We start from the raw sequence: 15,889 nt of genomic DNA, 5'->3' as shown, positions 1-15,889 counted from the left end.
CAGTCGGCTTAAATTTGCTGCTCCACATACTAAGCGGGTGGAGTTAGTAGTAAATTGCATGAAAACTGTATTGTGCACGCATACAAACACACTTGCAGTGTTATACAAGTGAGTGGCTTAAGCGCGACGAGCCCTTTAATTAACTCACGATGCACGGAACTGCGAGTGTGGTGCTCGCACCTTGCAACACAATTCTGTGCATACTCACGGTAGTAGTTAGATGTATGTGTGTATGCTAATAATCGTCGGGTGCATACAAGAAAATTGCAAGTACTCACGATTGCTGCACACTTTTGCATGCGTTGTTGCGTTTTAAAGTTGAAACTTTTGCATTTGCATTCGATTTTGAAGTGCTACTAAAGTGATAATTATGCATATAACACGCACGTAAATGTATACTGTGTACAATATGTTTATTTAAAAGCCAAAAAAACGAATATAAAATTACTTAATAACATATTTTTCGATAGCTAGACGAAATATAATGAAATGTGTTTAAATAAACCTTTCAGTTTTATCTTACCCTGCGAATTGTGTTCTAAAATAACATTTTTTGGATGTCGCTCGCAATACCAATGATACATTTGAATAAGTGTTTGAGATTTAAGTAAATTTATAAATATCCAAGATATTTTTACTGACGGTTTTGACACTTAATTTATCAAAGCAGCGTAAGTAAATGCAGCCGAAGTTCTACATCCCTCTTCCAGTTTTCTATCGAGTTTATAGTAAATATTATTTATTTTGATTAATGTAGAGAAAAATAACAACGCAAATCACGTTTCACAAAAAGGGTATGACATTGTAGCTTAAACAGGTTCCCACTTAGTTACGGATATCAAATTCGACACTTTTAAATTCTTTCTATTGCATTCCCCGATAAAATGTTTAATTGATAATTTTAAATAATATATGAATAGAAAATTTCGCGTGAGTTTATACAATACTTTTTTGCTGAAAAGTTTACTTATTTTCTTAAGAGCTGTCCAATGCAAATAGTACGATAATACGATATTTTCTTATTAATTTATTTCTGACTCTCTCAGTGGTTACATGGCGTATACGTAACATGATAGCGTGCAAGTACTTTAGGGCACATTATTTTGATTTCGTCTTGCTGAAGATACGCAAACATATTTTATCATGAAAAAGTAATATGCTTTCGATTTGTTGTAAGCATTCAGACCGAAGTTATTTAGCTCACGTGGAAGAGCCAGAAACGTTGTTTGGATTATCATTAGTTCAGTACTGACACATTTTCGTGGTTTAGAAAAATTCGCTGGGATGCAAAGCAGTTAAGAAAAGTTCTATTTTATTATTTTAACTTATAGGAATTAGCATGCCTGCTTACTTCTAAAATAATTCTACAGCCATATTTGAATATATCGTAGTTTTTCTATAAGTATCCCTATATCCCTCTCCGTAGTCTCTCAACAAAAATTATAACTATATTTAAGCGTACAATTTTGTGGCTGCTAATAGAAAATACAGATTTTTTGCTTTTATGATGGTATACTGCAAAGCAAAATGAAAATGGAGGTTCTCAAAAAAAAAACTTATCTTCTTCATGGACATTTTCTGCTACACTAAGGAAGTGGAGGTTTTTGCTGAATTCATGTTAAACGCACTATCTGCTTATTGCAACATTTTTGGAAAGCTGAAGAAAGGAAACACAAGCAGCAGAAAATGAAAATGTGATCCACAGAAAACCCGCGCATGTGCAGGTGTGCCACACAATGAATTAGATCAGCCGAAGGTTAGACTTGCATCTCACAAGCTTTTGCAAAGCACGAAAATGCGTACTCGCTCTACTTTTTTCCATTTTAGCTTTCATTTAGTCCAATTTTTGCACTTCTACGCTTTATGCTAGTCCAGCATACAATCTGAGTAAGTGAAGGCACTTAAGTGCGTACTATTGTTTCAGTCTCTTGGGCTTGTACGGTGCGGACATATACGCAAATTCTATTAGCTCAGCTGTTCACTGTTAGAAGCTTACTGTAACAGGTTTTAGGCACTATGAAGTTGAGCATTTTTTGGCTACTGCAAATGCGATTCCTACAAGTAGAGGTTCCAGCTTAAGCATATTGCTTTCATTTAAATTGAGCATTGATTTTTGGTGTGGTTGGTGTATTAAAGAGTAATTTTGTGGCAAATATTTTGGTTGGCGATTTTAGCAAATGCAGTATTTTTGATGTGTATTCTTTGGTCCTTACTTAAATGGATGTAAAAGAGTCTAAGTTGGAAATATGAAATTTTTCAAATCAAATTTTAGTTATGACCGCCGCGAAAGATTTTTCTATTCACTAAACAACAAAGTTCATTTGAATGTGCATTGGATACAAGCAAGTTGTCTTCTCGCTCACTCGTATGCATACATATATGTTGATACGTTCCTTTCTGAGCAGTGTTTTAGCCTTTTTACAAGTATAGTCACCTTAAGCTTTATATGTAATTTAGCATTTTTTCACGAGAGCAATTTTCCCATCGTAGAGAGGGCACTTGCCCACAAATAGCTAGGTGCACTCACGAGCTCCTGTCCTTTATATAAACATACAAATACATGCCGGCACATTTTGTATGACAGGTATATGTGTGCAGAGGGTACTACAGCCGCTGGCACAAAATATCTTCGCAGTAAAAAACGCACACATTTCAAGTGGCAACAAAACTGACAGCTTGCAACAAAAGCAATACCAACCGTTTTATAAACAATGCGGCACAAAGGGGAAGAGGAGCGATAAAAAAAATTCTAAACAAAACATTAACAACCCTCACAAAGGCGAGTGTATAAACACTTTTCGAGCGATTGCCTCCGATTTGCTGTGTTGCCACTTCAAAGTGAGTGAGTTTTTCCTTGTGTTCTCCATTTTTAGTTGGTTGTTGCTATTGTTCTTGCAGTTTTTTACCTCACCGTTTTCATGTTGCAATTTTCGTCTTGCTACCGTAATTTCAATTCCCCTTTTTATGCAAAAGTGCAGTAGCACGAGCAGCAAGACCAACAATAACAACAGCTGTAAGGCACAGTATGCAGCTATGCATGTCTTACTCCACTACCTTTTTGTCTGCCTTCAATTTTATTACTTTTTTTTTTATTTTGTTGCTTTCTTTCTTTTAAATACACCTTCAAGTTTCATTGCAATTTCAATTGCTTGCAAAGCCTTTGTTCTAAAATTGCTAACAAATTTGTTTTCCTTTTCTTTAACACTGCATTGTTTCTTGCAGCGTACTTTTTGTCTCTTTGTTGCGCTACAATTCAATTTTATAACTATTTTATCGAGAAGCGCGGCAAAAGTGTAAAAGACTTCACAGGCATGCTTTTCTAATGGCCAGCTATATAGAATAGTCAATTGCTCTTCAAAACGCAAGTAATTTCATTTTCCGGTGTTTTATGTGTGCGCTCTCGAGCTGTCGGGCGATTTCCCATCTTAAATGCAGTTCAGGCCATTGTGTAAGCGCATAATGCTACCGAGGTGCACTTGGGCGTATACTTCACTTCTACCATGCAATGTGTTGTATTCATTTAGTTCGGCATGTAATCGTTGCTGTTATTGTTTTTGTTGTTTGAAGTGGTTAAGTATTTTTGTTTACTTTGAAAATAGTGTGAAGTCTTTAGCATGGAAATAATAATTAACCGAAGCTATAATACTCTTCACAAATACAAAAGATTCCTTACAACAACTTGACTCCGATCGTTCATTTTGCATCGCAGCTATATGCTATAATGATTCGATCTGAACAATTTCTTTAGAGATAACATTACTAAGGTAATGATCCATTCCAAATTTTGTGAAGATATCTCGTCAAATGAAAAGGTTTTCCATACGAGGACTAGATTATGGTTGATCAGTTCCTATGTCAGTTATATGCTATAGTAGACCGATGGCAATTTAGATAAATGAGCGGCTTCTTGAAGAGACAAGAACGTCTGCACGATTTTAGATCGACTCAAGACTTGAGAGACTAGGCCGCGTTTATACATACAGACGGACACGAACATTTTTGAAATTCTTTTCTTTATTTCATATACCATTGATATTGATTTATTTGAAAATAACTTCCTCTTTGGCAAACTCTCTATATTACTTGTATTTTACTCAAGGTCAGGTCAAATTTCTGAAATTTAGAAGTTTTTGGTTTAAATACATACATGCAATTCTCAGTGTGGTTTCTGAATGAAATATTTGGTGGCAATTGTGTTGGCTAAGATATTTTTAAGTAGCACATTTTACTTTAAGATGCCAACGCTTTCCCATAAACCCTTTTTCTACCCTCAACTGCACACTTATTTTGCTACCTTTATACTTTCAACATATGGGTTACACACATTTATAATCTTCTTTGTTAGAAAATTTGCTTTAAAACTCATACATTACTCATTAGGCCTTGAACTTTAGGTACATAAATCACATTGCAGAGCTTTTACACACTAGCGTTAGCTTTTATAGCGGAAACCTTGTTTTCATGTCTACCTTTATGCACTCCTTTAGTAACTGTTCAAACATCTTAGCAAACAAAAACAACTCAAAGTGTACCTGACCCAAGTATTTCGGTCATTAGGTAATGCTCAAAGATAAACTTAAGCTCCAGAAAACATTTTAACACAAAGATAGCACTGGCATACACAACAACACACCAACATAGACACAGACATAAATACATATCCTTACGGCGGCACTTGAAATGAATATCAACTAACTTAAACGCAAGCTGTGGTGAGTTGAAGCGGTGATATTGCTGCTACATAACCATTTTGGGCAGCTAGTTGAGTTTCGGTGAATCCCATTAAATGCTAAAATACTAAAAGTACACTAAAAAGTTGAAGCTTCACTAAGAGCCTGGCGGTAATGTTATTGAATAAGCGTACGCTCGTAGCTACATGTATATATGTGTGTGTTTGTGCGTATGTGTGTATGGGTAAGCAGCCATGTGTTTGCTTGTAACGCTGCTCAAATACCTGATTAAATGTTGTAATTTGTTGTTATTTTACCTTTTTGCCATTTACCGTTTGTTACGCAGTGGCGCTTTGGCTGTCCTGTTACAGCAGCATTTTTACTTTCGTTGTTCTTGCGTTAGTGCCTGTTTAGCTATCACAACGGCCGCTAGCAAAGTGTTGAAACTTAGCAGAGAATAGCGATATTCTTTACTAAATGCAGGGTGTAGTACATATATACGAGTATATACTATATACTATATATACTTACAAGTATATATCAATACACGTTTAAACTTAAATTTAGTTGAATATTTGTTCAATATGCCATTTTCGCCAAGGGCTCGGAAATTTTATGCTGTCATATAGAAAAACGTACGCCTGTATACGCTCAAGTGTTCTCTTTAATATGTCTAAAGTTCCATTGCTTGTTTCTAGCTTCCAGCCATTTCGCGTTTTGTGCAATGTGCTGAATAATTGAACAACAAAGCAACAATTGATTTTAGCTCGAATTCGCTTCAAGTGGTCGAATGCCACGTTAAAATATCACGCACACATTTACCTGTTGTTGGCAGGTTAATTTCTGGTTCGGTTAAAGTAAGTGCCAACAGCGCTGCGCTTCGAGTTTCAAAACATGCATAAATTTCCCTAAAAAATTTCAAAAACTATCTGCGAAATCGGTATATTATTTTATATTGCATGAGAAATTTGGTAGTTTGGATGCGAATATTTATGCAGAAATTAAAGCGAAAAGGAGTTTTCAGTGAAACCAAATATAAATGTATTTATTGCAGATTCGAGGTAAACAAGGCGAGAAAATTGCAGTTAAAAAAATAATTTCATCTAAATTAAAAAAGTTGATGAATTGATTAACCCCTAAGCATAAGGAAATTAGTCAACTTTGCAGATTTTTACGAATTCTTAATTATTTGCTTTGGTTTATGTTAAAAATTTGTTATTTAAGGCCACACCTAATGTGACAACCTAAAAAAGTCAATTTCTATATTGCAAAATTTTAGAAATATATTTACGTATATTTTAGGAATACGAAACAAAATTTGTGAAGAAAAAAATTAAATAAATTTTAAGTTATTTGTGATCTAAAAAAAAGTTTTCCACAGCTGCAGTAATTCGGATCTTCTCCCTAAATGAAACCAAAACTTAGTTCTTTCTAGAAGATATTATTACCACAGTGACCTACGGTCAAATAGAAAATCAAAAAATGGTAAAGTACTACGTATGATATAAAAATATACATTTTGGTCGGTTTTGGACTGCCACAGCCACAAAAAAGTGAGAGCGCATTGTGTGGAGAACTGTTAACAGAAGTAAAAAAAAAAATTTGAAAAAGCTCGCCTGATGCTACCGAGTAATCACTGCAGCAAACTTGAAAAATGCTGTTTCGAAGAAAACGCATTTCAAGATAGACTGATAAAGCTGATTGAACTAAGCGGCTACACTTTAAAAAGCTGTAACTCAAAACAATTTTGACACTGTTCAGTTAAATTTTTAGTATAATATTCAATATATAGCTATAGACTATCGAAATATGCAAACAAATTTAATATAATAATTTTTAAGATCTTTAAGGTCTGACCCAATCCGGTTCCATAATCTACTTTACTTAAAACTTTTGTATGATTTATTTAAGTATGGCCTGACCAAATCCGTTTTCATAATCTGCCTTTCAGCATATCACAAATCATATCGGATGATTTTAATATTTGTCTGACGAGTTTGTTAAGTATACCCTGGTACTCTGGCTCATACTCTGTGGTAAAATGTTGATTTCATACTATTTCAGCTTTCAAAAGAGATCTCATACTACTATTAAAAGGTGTTCAACCAGGACGACCCTTCTATCAAGTTTTATCTATTTTATTTATTAATTACAAAATCAAGATATAGTGTTAACTATACATATATTTGTAAATATACATTATTAAAACTTTAATTTTTCTATAAACAAAGTCAAAAAAAAAGTATATGCAAAAACATTAATTATTTGTGATCAAAGCCATCAAAATTATACAAAGCGCAATGCAGCAAAGCTCCCACCACACTTTGGGGTTTCTTCTTATTTTTCATTTTATTTAAAAGTTGCCTGAAGTTGTAATAAAAGCTTGTCTAGTAAACCAAAGGCAGTCTGCATCACTTTTTGACAAACCAATTGCCGCAAAAAGAAGCACACAGCCTCACCATCCGAGCAACCAGGCAGTTAAAGTGTTTCTATTTAATTACAGCGAAAGCAAATCACGTCGCTTTGATGCCTATTTTAATTTACTCACTTCATTTGCTTACCGTTTATTACCCAATAGTGGGTTTTATTTGAAATATTTTCGTTTCGCACTTTGAAATAATTTAACAGGCATTACATTTCTATGCAGCGTGTGTCGGCTTGTGCAAAGCCAAGTGTCACAATTACTACAACTCTGCCACACCCGTCGCCCCCCTCGGCATGCCATTCATTCATACAATCTATACAATTTTCTTGTTTCCTTGAGCTTCCGGCTCTTAACCTCATTAGTCTCACCGGCTCGCTGGCATTTAATTGTGAAAGTGAATTTATTCGTTCCTTCACTTGAGCATGCATTCATGCTATGCTGCTTTCCTGCCGGCCGATTCTTTTATTTTTGGTTGCTCTGTTTAATTAGGCTGTGCATACAATGTTGAGTAAGGTAAAATGTATCCTTCCGTACCCAACCTGTGCCCCGACACCGTGCGCCCACTGTAGCTATGTGTGGAAATGTATGTATTTATGTATGTATGTGTGTGTGTTTTGTGTGCGTTTGCATGCATTTGCGTGCCTTTGTTTCTTGTCTGGCGTTCAAATGTCGATGTATATATGGAGAAAGGTATAGGTACATATGTGTGTATGTTTGTGTATGTAGGTAGGCACTGTACCCTTGTTGAATGGACATGCGAATAATGATGTACATTATTTCCGTTGTGAGTGAATTTCATTTCCTTTAATTTTCCGCAATTGCCATTTTGCCATACAGTGTCTAAAATTGCCAACATTAACGTTACTGCTCCTCCACAACACCTCGCTCACTTTCTCGCTCATCACCTGAAGCATCCATCCAGCTGGCGTAAGTCCATTACCTGCAATCTTTAGGCTTGGCTTCACTACTATTTGTACAGTTATATTATTCCCATTCCATTTGCCCCGTCTTCACCTTAACTGCTTTCAAACGGACTTGTGCATACTTCTACTGTGTGTCTGTATGTACATGTGTTTGTATTGCCATACCTGTATATTTGAAAGCTATGGAGTTTTTTCCCGCGCCGCCAACTATCTGCGCCAATATGATGGCTACTCAGTGTTTCAGATTTTGTTTTCTCGTTACGCTTATTTTAAGCATATTCATCGGAATATTATCGGCTCGAATTGTACGTTTCGTACTATTTACTTAAATATCAACGAGTAGCCGTTTCGTTTTGCTTTCGGCTTTCGTTAAAGGGCATAAATACACGTGTCGTGAATAAATGCGTGTAAAAGAGATTAAGTCATTGTCTGAGCAACATGAAGCAACAAAGCGTTCGCACAAATAAAAGCAAAGCAAATCTGTTTTCATAAGCTGCCTATCATGGAGGGATGGATGTCAGTGACCTCAAACAAAATAATAAGCCTAAATGTAGGCAATAATATTATTTTGTCTGCCTTCATTTAGGATGATATAATTATCTCCGTATAAATATTAAGAAACTTGTGGAGGCCAATATTTATGCTGAAATTGAATTTGATATTAAGAAAAGTATTCCTAATATTGTTTGCTGAATACATATACTTCAATTACTAAAGTATGTTTATTATTCAAGTTTATCGTTGGATTCTCTAAAAAGTTTTTCCTTAAAAATAATACGAACACATCATCACATGTTTTTTCCACCCGAAACAAAAATTTTCACCGCCGCCAATGAATACACGTGTAATATCGGCTAGCAACTTATCTTGTTGGCTATGTCCAAGCGCTGCTCCTCAACCTAAGACAGTTCTTGTTGAGTACTTTTCCAAAATAAAGCCAAAAATGTGCCGACAGTGGCTCAGTATCGCACACACTCGCACTACGTTACAACTTCGCTACTCTATTTCCATCAGCTATAAGTACAGCAAACACTATCACTCAAACCAGCAGCAGTCACAGCATCCACCATCCACAGACATCGTCTTCCTGCCAACATCGTTAACGCCGCCATTTCCATGACTTACAGACGCAGCAAAGCCGTTGTGCACAGCAGCGACAGCCAGCAGTTGTTGTAAACTTTCGACGCACTACGCTGTGTCTAGCACTGACTGATCCAGCCGCTGCGTAGTGACATCAAAGGCATACAGTACTTATGTACTTATTGGCGAAACGAACAAGTGCTCGACTGTATTTTAGTGTCGCGAGCAACGACAAAGAGCTGTAAATGAAATGCAAGCGCGTCGTCTGTGTTAATAACGATAGCTTTTGTATTAAGTACCTGCTATGTAGTATCTCTATGAACAATTGTTCTTTTTGTTGTTGTTTGTTTGTACTCGCCTCTTTCGCGTGGCGACAATACCGGATGTAATACTCATTTTCATTATGAGCGTGTCACATGTACACTCATACTCACTTCTGAGTAGCACTCACTTATAACGAAAACTTAGGAACGAAAGCGCCGGCGGCGGCTTAAGTTGCTGTTGGACAATATTGCTGATTTTAGCGTTGTGTTGCCGTTGTATGTTCTCTATGTTCCGGATGCCTGTTAACACTTCAAAATGTTATGTTCTGTTAGTGCTTATTATACTCTTGCAACATGTTGTTACAGAGTAAATTAGTTTTGTAAACCAAACGGTTGGTTGTATCGCCTTAAAATAATCGAGTTATATATATGGTTATATATATAATGAACAGTAAGACGAGACGAGTTGAAATCCTGGTGACTGTCTGTCCGTCTGTGCAAGCGATAGCTTGAGTAGAAATTAAGATATCTTGGTGAAACTTGGTACACGTATTCCTTGCACAAAATAAAATGCCACGTCCACAAAACGCCATTAACCCAAAACCTATAAATATTTTGAACAGTGAATATGGCCCCGTATACTAACAGGTTTAATGTGTGTATCTTCTAAACATAAAATTCCATGGAAACCGTTAGCGACAGTGTGAAAATGGATGAAATCAGATGATAACCATGCCTTCTTCCCACATAACGGTTTTGTTAAAAATTACTTAAAACGCGATAAATCAATAACTAAATTCGCCAGAGGCTAAAATTTTACACCCAGGATGGCACAAGAGTGCTTTATAGGAGTCGAGGTCAAAATTGGACGACGGCCGTGGCACCACCCACATTAAGTGAAATCACGTATCGCCGCATCTACTTTACCAATTTCAACTAAATTCGGCACATAACATAATCCTGAGGATTCTATTTTACATTGTGAAAATGGCTGTAAACGGATTACAACCACTAATACTTCTCATATAGCTAGATTTTAAATTAAATATAATTCTTACACTTTCCAGTACAAATATCAGTCACCTATAAATACATTCAGATAAATATTTACACAAACAGTTCCTCTGAAGCATCCTCGCACGTCGGTTGCACCCGCACTTAGCCCCTCCTTACTTGTTTATACATACTTAGCTCTAAATTTCCACTATCTATATACCATATATTAAAATTACGTGTCACGTTTTCGATACTTATACCGGCAACAATGGTTTCGCATTTATTCGTAAATAATATTTTCACTGTTGAAAATGATTGAATAATTTACTATAATAGTATTTAATGTATACCAAAGCCACCGCCACGCATGGCCAAATCTATTGTGATACATGTATTTTCATTCATTCTTATTCAAACCTAGATATATACAAAATTAATAATTAAGTATGTGTAAGTACTTAACATCCATTTATATAAATACTGAACTGTTGCACTCACACTGAACTCAGCAAATATATTTAAAAATCAATTTTTCGGCTTATCTCATTCATAAACTGAACTTTTGCCCTCACTGTCAGTACAAGGCCTCATTTCCATGCCACATACTTTACTTTTCTGTATATTTGCGCAATGTGTGTACAAGCTACATAACAGTATGCCACAAAAGTGGTCAACAAGCACACATTGCAGATATTTTACGAATAAGAAAGTATATAATGGTCTCTATATACCATATGCAAGCGTGTGTGCACATTATTGCTTGCTGTGCATATAATTGGCATGTATTTATTTAAAATTTAAAATATACTAAACTCTAAAAAGCGCGGAGTGCGAAAGCAACCGCAAGTATTCAATAAAAGTTGTAAATTTCGTTTCAAAAACTATTAGACTGCATACTACTTTTGAGGACTTTTAAAGTTTTTTATTAAAATACCGATATTTGGTCTGTTTAAAAATGAGATAACTATTCAATTAAAGTTCAACCATATTGCGGAGAATATCAAAAGGCATTGAAAGACAGCAGACGCATGCGAAAACAAACAAACGCACACACGCGTCTGCAACACCGAAGCAGTCGTCTATGCCGCAGTGTCATTGGCGGAGTTGATCAGTGACATGAAATGGAGCTGATTTCAGCTGCCATATTTGGCGTTGGATTTATTGAATTGCCTGCAATGTAAACACATATTTTATCAGAACGCAAGTATGTCTGTCTGCGCACATTTAATAGTGTTCAGGCATGTGGAATGCTTTATTCAACCGCCATTGATGTATTACAATTAATTAAATTAATTAAAAGTGGGCATTCAATTTGAAATCTCGCCTTGCAACAATACACTGCGCTGCGCTGAAAGCAGAGCGAGTGGCGGATGTGCAATGTGTCGCTTGTATATTGCTGTCAACAACAATGTATTTATGCGCATGTGCGTATGTTTCAGCCCTTGCATTGGCTGCTTTGCTGCTCTGTTTACAAGTATGTTCATTATAACGGTGTGTATGCTTTTAAAAGGTTTTATTGATTGAGGCAAGCAAAAGTGGTGAAGCAATGGTCGATAAAGTAAATATGTTAAATAAGAGATTGTTTGCTTTTGATTTAAATGTGACATTATTTTTCTACAAAGAGTTTTTCATTCATAAAAGTTAAAGTTTACAATTTCCGATAACGGATGGGTATAAAAAGCGGTTGACTAATGGCTTTATATTCCGAATGGAATTATATTGTCGATTTATTAAAACATGCCAATATAATTTAATAATCATGAAGGACGATTTAACTTAAAAACTAATTCAATTCACTTTGCTTTAGCGGGAACTTTTCACCCTGTTTTTCAAGACCATTGTGACTATATACTAGATGATTCATTGGTAATCTTAATTAAATTTTATATATAACGTAACTGTCTTGGTGCCACAGATAAGTTTCAGTATAAGCTGTGATCGCGCTAGCACTTATCTAAAGTTCATTTCCATCCCTAAAGAGAACGAGCTATGATACCGCGACTTTAAAGTTCTCATTAAACTTTCGCTCTTAGCAGATCTAGAGTTCGCTCGCCGAGCTTAGCGATCACTTTCACCTTGGGTTTATTTCTTAGCTACTTGGATGAGAATATACTTAATTATACAGGATAATTTTTCGAGCAAACCATTCAAAATTAGGTTCATGATATTTGTTAATTTGTTTAAATTAAAATAAATTTAAAATCTTTTTTTATTGTAATATTAAATTTATTTTATGAATTTGTGATGGTGTTTGGTTTGATGTATGCTTTGTATTACTGTATACATTAAATCAATATTTTTAGCAGTTTTAGCTAAGTGGCAACGCTTTCAATTTTTTTTAATACAAGCTTCAACTTCCATATTCTCATTTTAGCATTTATGTAACTTATAATTTTTTATCTAACTTAAATGTTTTCATTAGGTGGCAGCTTTCAGCAACTCTTTGGTTTTTAACCATCCGAGTATTACATTGAACAATCCGAAAAAAATTTCGATTAAACATGGTCAAATTTAAGTATTTCTGTTTGAGAGCTAGAAGCTTTTTCTGTATTGTCTGAATCACTAAAAGCATTATTTCATCGCTCATAAATTGAAAAAAAAAAATTAAACTTACAAACAAACATGCTAGTTATACTAAAAATATCAATTATTCCTTTCTAAACCAATACAGCAGCCCTCCGTTAATTTTGCAACAACTCTTATCATCGCTCCGGCAGCCGAGCTCACTGAGAACTAGAGCGCGCAAATATAGCCACAAATTAGATTTAGATCTTTATCTACGCGCAAATGTACATGCTGGCTCACCTGCTTCGCTCAGATCCATGCGGCTAAAACAAACTAGGATTGGCTCTAACGATTTCTAGTCAAAAGTGAACTGTGCGGCGTCAACGTCAGAGTTGTGGTTGTCGTTGATTTTGGCACTTCGCACTATCGCAGTGTCGCCTGCCAACTGCCAACTGCCACCTGTCGCGTTGTTGCCACCTTGTTGTTGTATCTTTTTGTAGCTCGTTTGTGCCCACAAAGACTTATAGCCGAAATCCATCAAAATGACAAGATAACGTGACAACAACGTAGGCAGACAAGCAGCGAAGTAAACAGCTGAGCAAACGAGCAACATGACAACGCGACAGACAACAGGGCAGCACGAATAAAAAAGTAACAAACGAAAAATACATAGAAAGGTACACAAGAACACTGAAAGTGTTGTCCTAATAAATGGGCATGTCACTTTTACGAGTACTGCAAGGTAACGGTAAGTGATAAGAACTGTCTTCGGCTCTTTCTCTGCTGAGTTGTTTGTGTGGTTTTCGTGATACTCTGATTCAGTTTTTGAAAGCAACAATTTTGTGGCATAAAATAAATAAGAATTGTATATTATAGAAACACTAGCTTCACTTTCAAGAAATTTCAAATTTTCTTATTATTTAGTATTATTTTCAATTCTCTTCATTTACGCTTTACTTTCCTCAATTTTGTTTTCTGCACAAAGTTGCTTAGTTCTTTCATTTATGTGGCGTAAATTTGTCTTGAAATGTAATTTTTTATAAGTTTACAGTTATTTTCGTTTATACGTGTCGAAAATGAAAATCTGCGTTTGTGGCATGCAAGACCAACTTGTGCCACTTGGTTTGCTGCAATAGTGCGCCAACAAGAATCAGCGCAGTCGCAGCTTCCACCACATCCAATGTTGGCATTTAGTTTGCGGCAGTGCTTAGTTTTTATTTTGCTGTGGCGCTTGTAGTTAAGCTTGGCGTTTGCCTGCCACAACTCGTAAATCTCGAGCAAACTTCCGCTGCTTTCACATTTATCAAAATGGCAGCGCAAGGCCAGCTGTGCCACCAGACGCCTGTTGTTGCTAGTTTGTTTACCTTGTTTTTTGTGTGCGTGTGTTTTTGCTACTTTCCCTTAGCTGTTGTTGTTGTGTTTTTGTTGCGCTGCTCAGCTGTCGTGTCAGCGAACTAGTAACTTATTAGAGTTGCAACATTTGGGCTAATATGGCGCTGCTTGGCAGAAAAGTGAAAAAATTTTGTCATTTATTTTATTCACAGTTGAGTGCAAATTTTTTCTTTCGAAGAAAAACAATTTTTGTGGTGTTAGTGTGGTGAAGAAGTGGCGGTGGAAGGTGAAAGAGTTCAAGTTGATAAAGGATCAAAGTTGCAACACCTCAGGGATTAGGTAGTTTATTGAATGAAATAAATAATATTTGAAGTACATAATATTATATACAGTGGTATATAATGACATACAGGTATATAGCTAGGTGCATATAAAACCTGAAATACAAATAAATTATAACTAACGACTTCAATGCAAGAAACATGTCAATATATTGGACCTATGTTTTACTTTTTTAAAAACATTTTATTTTTCCATAAAATAAAAAATGAAGTTGCCGCCATAGAAAAAAATCAATTTCAAAATTTTTAAAATTAAATAATATTTTTAAATTTTTGAACTTTTTTTTAAATTTTTTGGTGAACATTTTTTATTTTGTATTTTAGAGTGCAGAAAATCCCTGAACGTCAAAATAGTTAATAAGTTAAACGAAGGCGCTCTTAAAGACTTGTTAACAGTGTTGTTAGCAGTGCTGTATACTAAAACAACATATGAGCGATAGTTTAATAAATAATTTTCAACCATATTTATGCAATTATTGATTTACCATTCATGTTTTGCTCTTCATAAAACTCGTCAACGGAAAAAAAGTAAATACTTCGTGAGAAAAGTTTTACTTAATTTTTTTTTCCGAAACCTTCACAAAACCAGAATTTACAGAATTTTATTAATTTATCTATATTTGCCGGAATGGGTAGCATTTTTATTGTAAATGTTTATGACATGCTTTTGTACATTGCAACATAATCAAGTAGTGAATAAAAAAACACGTTTGCATACATAGAAATCTACATTTTCCCCTCCTTACCATCATCGAATGCGCCTCAGCCTTATATGCACGCAACAGAAAAATGCTAATGAGTCTGACAGCTCAAGGCAGCAGAAAAGCGAACACACGCACACACATATGCACATATGTACATGTGTATATACTGAAATGGCGTGCCAATACATACATAAGCTCCTCACCTTATAGAAGTTGCATGCCACAGTAGCAAGGTAAGGCAGTGGCAGTGGCAGTGTCAAAATAAAGTGCATAGCTTGTATGTGGCAAGCAACAATTGCTAGGCTTGTCGAACAACATGTAAAACATTATGAACTCACATCAAAGTGGCTGCCACCGCCACCGCTGACGTTGCGTCGATAGCTTTTGGCTATTGTTGTTGTTGTTGCGTGTTTAAATTTCGTTTGCGCCACTCCGCTAAACATTTGCTTACGTGCGTTGTAGTGCTATAATTACAATATGTGAGGAGAGTATGCGTTGCAAGTACGCTGTGCAAAGATTTTCCACGAAATGAGTGGATATTAAAAAAAATTTGGAAATTAAGGAAACGTTGCGAGGGTGTTGCGTTCTAAAAAGCGATAAATATTTGGAATGCAAATTTGATGAATTTTGAAACAGTTAATTTAAAATTT

General features: G+C 35.5%; 1 protein-coding gene across 16 annotated transcripts in view; it reads left to right on the top strand.

Moving 5' to 3' along the window:
* Mp (collagen XV/XVIII-type protein multiplexin) overlaps positions 1 to 15,889 on the top strand; it is a 416,774-nt gene that overhangs the window by 243,685 nt on the left and 157,200 nt on the right. The window lies entirely within an intron of this gene.

This window comes from Bactrocera oleae, chromosome 6 (genome assembly GCF_042242935.1).
Source record: "Bactrocera oleae isolate idBacOlea1 chromosome 6, idBacOlea1, whole genome shotgun sequence".
Lineage (NCBI taxonomy): Eukaryota > Metazoa > Arthropoda > Insecta > Diptera > Tephritidae > Bactrocera > Bactrocera oleae.
Note: the sequence above shows the minus strand (reverse complement) of the source record. Positions and strands in the feature narration are given on the sequence as shown.